The sequence below is a fragment of the Pinus tabuliformis genome, chromosome 9 (genome assembly GCF_031772625.1).
Source record: "Pinus tabuliformis cultivar Carrire ecotype Pingquan chromosome 9, CPIR1, whole genome shotgun sequence".
Taxonomy (NCBI): Eukaryota; Viridiplantae; Streptophyta; class Pinopsida; order Pinales; family Pinaceae; genus Pinus; species Pinus tabuliformis.
The window spans coordinates 764,450,758-764,460,781 of record NC_142307.1 but is presented as its reverse complement, the minus strand read 5'-3'; the positions used below and the strand labels follow the sequence as shown (position 1 = coordinate 764,460,781).

The 10,024-nt window shown below is 31.7% G+C and overlaps 1 pseudogene; it reads right to left on the bottom strand.

Annotated features, from left to right (window-relative positions):
* Window positions 1-1,863: 1,863 nt before the first annotated feature.
* On the bottom strand, window positions 1,864-2,589 carry LOC149150972 (delta(24)-sterol reductase pseudogene; annotated as a pseudogene).
* Window positions 2,590-10,024: the final 7,435 nt, after the last annotated feature.

Here is a 10,024-nt window from a genome sequence, read left to right as displayed (position 1 = left end):
ACATCTTTGTAGGTACGAATAAATTTGTCGTAGTCGAGTCACCTACAAGATCCAACGAACAAGGGATATTAATGTACTCCCATTGTTCATTGGCAAGAGTACTTGCCATTAAGGCATGCAAGCCTCTAGGTGTTTTTCAATGATACATAGACTCTAAGACTTTGACTCAAGCAGGGTTTTATTGGCGGAAATGAAGGGGAATGATAATGACAAAGAAAATGGATGGATGTAAGGAAAATGCATGTTGGATGAATAAGAACTCTTGCTGTGAAAAATGGATATGGAAGTGTCATGCTTTATGGATGTACAATTGGTGGGATTCAAAATCTTTTCAGAAAGGGAGGTGGAAGGTAGTGGTTGTGGAGATGGATTTGTCTTCAGAATTTTTCATGAATTTAGTCTTTGGAAGACTAATTGTCGTCACAATGTAATCTCCTGAATGATCACTTTGATTATCCTGTAACCTGTAAAAAAACTTGGTACAAAGAAAACATAAGTGTGCTCAAGAAGAATTGCGCATATCCTTCATGATTCTTACGCAAAAATTTCGTACCAAATAAAAAGATAAAAGAAAATCAAAGCGTTGAATGTAACTCAGTTCATGATATCAATTTCAATCCATTCTTCAAAATAACCATGTAAAATACTACTCCTTGTCAGATAACTCATGAATGTGCTTCGCAATTCTGTTCTGTAAAGCATACAAGAATTATGTTATGAGTTTATGCCATCTTGATGCTATCGAGAATTGAATCCTCCAATTGATTTTTTTTAAAATTTATTTCCAAGTATCCTATTTTTCGAATCTGTGTGAATTTTGTGAAAAAAAAAATTAGATTTTTTTTTTTTTTTAAAATGAAAACATAATTTTTTAGACGTTTCATTAAACAATAAATTAAAAACATAGATTTTTAATTTATTATTTAAGTGAAAAATTTTTATATTTTTTTTTTATTATTTTTAAATGAAAAACAACCAAATTTTATTTGTTAAAACCTAATAAAAAAAAACTATTACTAAATTAAAGTTAGCTCTTTTTGTTTTTTCTTTTCTTTTTTATTTTTTTTTTAAATTAAAAAAAAATAAGAATAAGAATTTTTTTAATATACAAATATATTAATACAATCATAATATAATAATATATTAATACGGTTAATATAATTAATACAATTGTATTAATATATTAATATAATTAATATATTAATATAATCATAATATATTAATGTATTAATATATTAATATAGTTAATCATATTAATATATTAATAGAATCATAATTAATATAAATTAAATATGTAAATCAAAACATATCCATCAACAATAAATTATGTACAAATATATACAAAAAAACAAATCAAAACAAATCAATTATTAAAACAAAATTATAACTAATAATATATAAATACATATCAAATCAAATCGAATCATTATATGAAAAGCTATAAATATAAAATTACAATAAATACAAAACTAATTTAAACTAAAAATGGAAACACAAAAAAAAAAAAATCCAAACAAAATATCACCATGAATTGAAACAGCGAGAACCTCGGTTACTTTGTGCCTATAACATCCAAACTCCGACGCACCCGATCCAAAGAAGTAACAGGGTGGCAGCGGAGGCGCTTGAAGTGTTGCTATCATTGGAGGCATTTGGAGAGACCGACTGGAAAGGCGTGGTTTCAGGTGACTCGGGGGCGAGGGAGAAGAGTTCTTTGGACTTCATCACCCCATTCACAGTTAATATAACTAACGGGCGTTCCACATGCAAAACCCCGGGATCCACGGATCAAACACCCGGATGATTACGAGGATATAAGTTGCCTTATGAGTCGGAACTACCAGTGAATGGTAGATTATTTAGTTAGCAATTGACGAGCTCATAGGAAACACACTTATCAGAGAAGAGGCCAAACCGGTGGCTGCTGCCCTGGATGCCGTAGCCATTTATGACCCCGCCCACATCGAGCTTGGGGAGCACCTGGGGCGCCACGCCCAGAGGCAGCACGGCGGCACTAACCTCTGACATGCAAACCATGGGCTCGCATTTGATGAATCCACCCACACAATTTCTGTGAGATGGGAGAGATCCACCTCGAACCTGTGAGAATGCTTGTGCTCAGAATGCCTCATGGAGACTTTCAGCCACGGCCTCCGTCCCGTGCAGATCATCCTGTCGGACTTCGGGCGCCGGTTCTTGATACGATCCTGCGCTTTCTTGATTGCCCGCCTGCACATTCTATTGATCATGGTTGCGAGCTCTACATAGGGTCCAGGGTATCAGCCATACTGAATTGGAGATACGAATTCTGGTAGGGACTAAAGAGGTGAAGCACCGAAGAGTGATAGTTCCAATAACCTGTATTGAAATGACCCAAATTCTCATTGCAGAGACGCTAACTGTGATAATGGGACGTTCGAAGTCTTGAAGATCAATTTCATTCCTTGTCGAGGTGAACACATACTGATAGAACAAGAAGGACAGAGGCAGAACGATGGGGACTATCAACACCCATCTGAATGGCACCAGAAAATCTGCAAACAAATTCGGGCGCTTCGCCCTCTGACGACCACTGCCGGGCGACCCCATTTCGTCCAAACACCCAAATCAAACACGACGGGTTTGGGAAGAATTGTATTCAAGTGAATGAAACAAAGCAAGCGAGCTTGTGTACGTTTCCTGGTTACATGTGTGGCATTTGTGCTTCCCCCATAGCACTTGCTGACTTTCGGCGGATAGCAGTCTTGGTTAGCATTTTCTTCGACTCCACATAACAATCCATCGCATGGTTCATGAAAAACACAACAGAATCAAAGTCAATTTTTTTTATTTTTTTTATTTTTTTAATAATAATAATAATATATATAGGAGATATACATATTATTACATAGAAAAAATTTTAAACAACAAATTTTAAAAGAAAAAGAAATGAAAACATATTTGTTGTTTTTTTTTATTGTTTATTTTGTTATTTCTTTAGATTTTTTTTTGTTAAACAACAAATTAAAAAAACAATTTTTTTTAATTTGTTATTTAAGTAAATTGTTTATTTTGTTATTGCTTTAGATTTTTTTGTTAAACAACAAATTAAAAAAACAATTTTTTTTTTAATTTGTTATTTAAGTTGAGATCTATTATTAAACAATGACTATAATGAAGTTGGTTTTTTTTTTTTTTAATATCTAAAAACAATAAAAGAAATGGTTTTTTTTTTTAATTAATTTATTTATTTTTTTAAATCTAAAATTAAAAAAACTAAATTTCATCTAAAAATTTGAAAATGTTTTTTTCACAAAATTCTTTATTTCTTTTTGCAAATTGATTCTTCAGCAAGAGTTTTTTTTATTTGAACCAAATCAATGGACTTTCTGATCTTCCTGATCGCACGAAGCGCAGGAAGAGAGCATACTCATCGCTTGATTTGTGTTTATTCATGCAGGGGGGGTGTTTTTGAAAAGACAAAATTTAAAACTATCTAAACACTAAAAAAAAACTCAAACTTAAACTTCTTTGTGAAGATCCTGCTGTCACCAGGTCTCACAAATTATTGTCTAAAGAAAATTACTAGTACTGAATTAAATTCTAATGCCTAATCCCTTAGCACCATCCCCGGCAACGGCGCTAAAATGTTGGGCAATTTATTGGACTTAAATTGCTGCATAAATTATCGACCAGGGAAACTCGTAAGCTTGTGATGATGCCAACACAATATATGCAGGAGTAGGCAACTAACCTATGTCTAACTAAATTATTTATGATTCAATATAATATGCAAGGGAAGAGGCTCCTAACTAAGGAGGTCCTGGTTGTCCTTCCTTGCAGTATCATAGAGAAATCATTCCTAAAACTAAAAACTTAAAATGAAAACGAGAGAATGAACTTAGTTATTGTTTAGATTCAAGTAGAGAGAGAGACTAACTTAGTCTCTTGATTGTCCTCTCATGTACTAATCCAAACTAAACTAAGAGTCATTCATGAGCATAAGAAATGAAATGACTTGAAACAAAAGAATGAATTTCAATTACCATATAAATCATTGGAGAGAGAGCCTAACTTAGACTCTTGGTATCTCCTCATATGATACTTGAAACATAAAAGCAAAAGAATGAATTTTAATTATCATGCAAATCAAATAGAGAGAGAGCCTAACTTAGACCCTTGGGTATCCTCTCACATGCTGATAAGATTCTAATTTAAAACCCATTCATCAATCAAATCCTTAAACATATAAACAATGAAATGAAACAAGATCTAATATGAAATAAAATGTTTCTCTCATCCTTTTAGAGTGAGCTCAATTCTCTTAAGAACAAGACAAATTATTCCATATACTACATTAAGAAAACTAAATCTAAAACTACATAATGGAAAGAAAACTACATAATGGAAATATATGCAAAATGAAGCCTTATTCTTTTCCATCATCAATTGGATACAATGCTCTAAGAGTCCTCTCCTTTGGAATGGAGGAGGTACTCATATTTATACAAAAACTTATGATAACAACCTCATAAATGTAGACCCACTATTCTCTCCTTTGACCCACATATTTCTCAACCAATGATGACACATAACCCTATCCTCCATGATCTCCTCCATGAGGTCCATGATCTTCTCCATGAAGCTTATCTTATCAAATTCGAATTTGATCATTCAAGGCCACATAAAGATGCCTTGGAAGCTTCCTTTGTGCCTACACATGTCAACAAACTCATGCTAATTGTTAGGTATAAGTTTAAGCATATTATTTTCTAAGTTTTAGCCATAAATTCACTTAGAAATGTTAAGAATTAATAAACTTTGGAAAAGTATTGTTAGAACCCAATAATGAGGTAAATGTAATGATATGTTGGTGGAATGGAGGTGACATGAAGGTAAAATGTGAAAATATTGGTGAATAATGGAGTGAAAATAGGGACTATTTTGAGGCCCAACAAACATCTAGTAAACCTAGACTCTTTACTAACAAGATATCTACAAGGTACACTTGAGGTTGGCTTGCAATTATCTCTTTCCGAGATTCCTTAGAGAATTTGTGGTGACTTATTAATGTCACTAATATTCTCAACATTCTTAATTTTTATAATTGCATAGAAATGTGCATATGTTGTAGATATTGGTACATGCATAAGATAGAAGACTTTGGAGCAAGTTTTTGATGAATAGAAACTCAAGGAAATAACTTTTGTTTCTATATTCCAATATATGTGTTAACGTCAAGGAGTTCAAATATCCATTATATTGCAAAATCTTTTCCCTTTATATGTCCATATGCATATGGAATTGAAAAATTTATAATATAAGCTTGCCAATCATTGATACATTGCTCTTGTTCAATGTTTTAGCACTCGGGTTTTGTTGTAAGAAATTGATATCTCTATCATCATTGCAAATGATACAATTGTAAAAAGTTTATGCAATTTTTTTCTTCTGATATTAGACATATCAAACCATGGTGCATGTGTTCAAATAGACTCAAACAAAGAGTCATGAAATTCATTGAAATTTTGTCGATAGATTGTGAAGCCTTGTTCAAATAAGATTTGCTCAATTGACAATATGTCAAACTGTCCATGTAAGAATTGGTATTGGAAAATTCAAGGGCCAATCATTCTATTTATTGAAGCTACACAATCTACTTTTCTATGTAGCAAGAGTGGTTCAAAATGTCCACATGCAAGATTTTAGTTATGTAGCAAAATATTATATTGATAGCCATGAATGTCTGAATTGAATCATAGGTATGCATGTCCATTTTTAAATATCCAAACGTTGACTAGAACTAACAACCACTTGGAGAACCATTTGATACAAAATGCACCCCCCCATAAGCTAATTATAGTTCGACAACAAATAGAAGAAGGTGTAGACAATCCTTTCAAGTACATTTCAAGATCGTTAACATGGTGAAGATCCTTAAGGTATTCAAGAGTCAATTATGTATGCAATGAATGCAAAGCAGCATCATGTCCATGAGATAATCAATGTCGAAAGTGGTTTACAATTCCATGGCGTATTTCAGTGAAGCTATAGCGAAAGCGAAGAAGAACAAAAAATGAGTCAAATAAACAGTCACTGGGACAATAGAAGAAATGTTATAATCTATGTAGATTGAATCTAGATAACTTGTGATCAATTTCTTGCAATTTTGATGCTTTCAACACAAAGCTACTTTTCATTGCCATAAAGTATATTCAGACAAACTGACATTGTCCAAATGTGACAATGACTTATAGCATTAAGAGCATTGACTGCATTGAATGTTCAATCTACACATATGATACTAGGAAATTTTTAGGCCTCATATATTATCTAGTCTACATTGTCTTTGTGACTATCTTCTCTCCTTGTTTTTTTGTTTCACAATACTTTGAAAATGAGTACCTAGCACTGTGACAAAAGAATAGATGAAATGGCCATAAGGAACCTTGAAGATTGCATTTTTTTGCAATTGAAACATAATTTAAAACTAAATACATTTATGCAATTTAAAATAATAGCAACAAAAGCATTATTATCATTTTAACAAATTTCAAGCACAATATTTTATTTGCAAAATTCCATAAAAAAATATTTGACAATTACTGTAAATTCATTTCAAAAAGTATAAATCAAATAAAACCCAATTATTAGCTTCAAAACAAATTAAAATATAGGTTTCTATAATAAACAACTCTAATTTAAGATAACAATCATAAAACTACTTAAAACAATTATCATATTCATAAGCTTATTGAAATAATAAACATATTCAAATGCTTATTACTATAAAGCTATCAATTGCACCATGTCTAAGTTACTAACCTATTGTTGCATTATAAAAAAAGTATGCTATGAAATAAAATGTAAATTATTTAGTTTCCTAGCATAATGCAATATTTGTTTTTTAAGACTTGGTGCAAATGGATATAGCTCCAATTTTTCGAGCATACCTATGGCTAACACATGAACATCATAGTTTTTTGACATATCCACATCATAGCAGTTGGAGAAAGTCTCATAGCTAATGTGTGCATATGCAAGAACAAAACCTAGGCATAATTGGTAGACAAAAAACAATGCATGGAGTTAATGGAAAAAATGAAAACTAGAAAAACTAATAATTGGTATTTATATGTAGCAAGAAGCACCAAAGAAAAATGTAAGCATTTTGATCAATAAAACACACCACACATTGTTGTTTTTCAATAAATACCTATGCAACTTTTTTTTGCCATAAAATTTCTATTTTTTTGCTATATATATGATTTTAGAATTATTTTATGTAAATTGTCTCTCTATGATTAATGACACAATAATCATACCCAATTCCCTAATCAACATCCCAAAATTCACTCATAGATTCTTTGTTTATTTGACTATCATGATCTTTCTCAGAACCCTCCTATTCTTCACTATATGTTTGGTGTTGTTTAGGATGTCATTCATTCTCTTCTTTAGAGAGGGAGGACCTTTCCTCTTTCATTTGTTCCCGAAGAATGATCTCAAAGTATTTACTACATATTTTGATAAAATTCCTGAAGAAGAAGATCATTGGTAGGACTCTTTTTATATCCACGCTTCATGTTACAGAGCCTTTTCGATTGCTCACAATAGTGGCAGAAAATATCTTGGGAAGTATATGTCCATCGGTTTCCTGCGAGACTTTTCATATTCCATCATCCATTCTTGCAATGTCTGAAGGCTCTCGAGGTTGAGCTCTTCCTCATTATCCTTAGAGGACATGCTTTCCAATTCATGAATCTCTCCTTTGGCACCATCCTTAAAGTATGCATCAATAAGACACTCTTCCTCAAGCATAAAACCATATTCAATAACTTCCTCCTCTCGAAGGGCCACATCCAACATTTGGCATATGTCTTCATGAGATTGGAAACTTGGCCCTTCATGTAACAAGAAGTGCGTAGTCAACACTGGAAGAGAAAGAATGCTTTTAGGTTCACATGACTCAAGCCAATCGGTATTTGGGGAAATGGATAGGAAAAATAATTCCATTTGGTCACAAGGTTGAGTTATATTTTGTTTTGAAAGATACCTTATGAACCTTACAATGCGATTGGTTTCGGAATGTAGACCCCCATCGAACATTGGCATATTCTTCATGCATTTTGATGAGGGATACTACGGGATCCATGTCACTTTTATGGTGGGAATATATGTGGTCAACATGTTGTTGGGTCCTTAATGACATTAAAGTCACCAGAGTGAATGAAATTGCCTTGACAAATACTTCCTTCACCATACAAGCATTGACTTTAGAGATCAATAAAGAGTTAGGGCTCCATTCTTCCAATGGAGTCGCCAATAATGATATGTCAATATGTTTTATGGGGAACAAAACACATGTTTGGTGTCCCCAGAAACGACGCCAAAATGTTACTGCTCAAACTAGTAAGGGGACTAAGAGGGACTCCTTAAGGGACAACTACTAGATCAAGGGAAACAATGGAGACTTAGCCCATTGTTACCTCATCTAAGACTTCCTACTCTTTACGTACTTTCACCGATGGGAAGAGACCCGGTATATGGAGAGTCACTTGAAAATGATGAATCAACAAATGGATGTGAAGTGACCTTAATGATTATTTTCCTAGAAGGAGGTCAAGGATGGAGTTTTCTTGCTCTTTAAGTAAGGTACAAGGCTTTCTAGGAGAAGGAGGTAAGGATTTAAGGGCTAGGTTGAGGGGATATGACTTGTAAAGGAGTTTCTCAATTCCTAAAATGATTATTAAGCTTGGTATCCCAAGTGGTTCTTGAATATTTTTGACTTTTCAAAGGTATGGGACCACACGGGACCAAGTGGACCCAACCTAGGTTAAGGGGAGGGAGTCTAGCAATCAATGATGATCTTAACCCAAACAAGGAAGGGGAAAGGATCAAAACAAGAATTTCCAATTAAATGTGTCAAATTGATCCTATGAGGTACTAGCCTAGGGCACACCAGGGCAAAGTTTGATCTCACAGTTAGGTCTTGGGATATATCACAATCCCATCATCGAAATTTCTTCAAATTTGGAGACCTTGAGGACACACCAGCGCAGTAGAGAGGCATACTTTTTTAGACTTTAAATATTCTTATGTCCTAAGTATGCAATTTTTTTTAAATGTTGATTATTTAACCATTTTTCAAATCGTTTTATTCATCTTCTTGTTTTTCGTCCTAAGATGTTTGTTTTTTAAGAGTTTTCCTTTGTAATGTTTTTTTTATAATGAAATTTTTATTTTTATTTTCAAAGTTTAAAAAAAAATAATAGCATAATATTTTGAGGTTATGATTTTTTATATATTTATATATCGTTAATTAATACTTCAATTACACATAAAATAATTGTCACTAAAAATAATAATTTTAGACTCTCGACAAAAATACACATTTTGCATATAGATATAATTAAAAAAAAATATGTATGTCAGGATCTTTTAATTAAAAATAACATGTTAAATAAAATATTTTTATGAAAAAATGAATAGAAAAAAAGTTTAAAAAACATCAAATTTTATGAATTCTATTTTCAAAGATGATGAGATTTTATTTTTTCTAAAAAAAAAATCGAATAAGATTTTAACTAAAAATAACTAAAAAAAGATGTTAAAAAAAATTAAACATACCATTTAAAAAAATTCAATTAAAAATAAAAATTAGAAACCTAAAAATGAAAATAAAAATAAATTTAAAATAATAATATTAATAAAAAAACTTAAAATATTAATAAAAAACTTAAAATTATTAAAGAAAATAAAAAATAAAAACCAGGACCGACCCAGGTCGAGGCGGCATGGACTGCCCAGGACCCGCAAGGCCTCGAGCAGGTGGGCGTGGCACTACTTTTTTTTTTTTAATAATTTATCTTTTTAATGTTTTTTTTTTAATTAATTCTATTGTTTTTTTTTAGTTTGTTTGTTTTATTTTTTTAATTATTCAATCAAGTGTTATTTATTTATTTATTTATTTTTTTTAATATTTATTTTTTATTTTTCGGTTTTTTCTTAATATTTTTCTTAAAATATAGTTTTAAAAAAATAT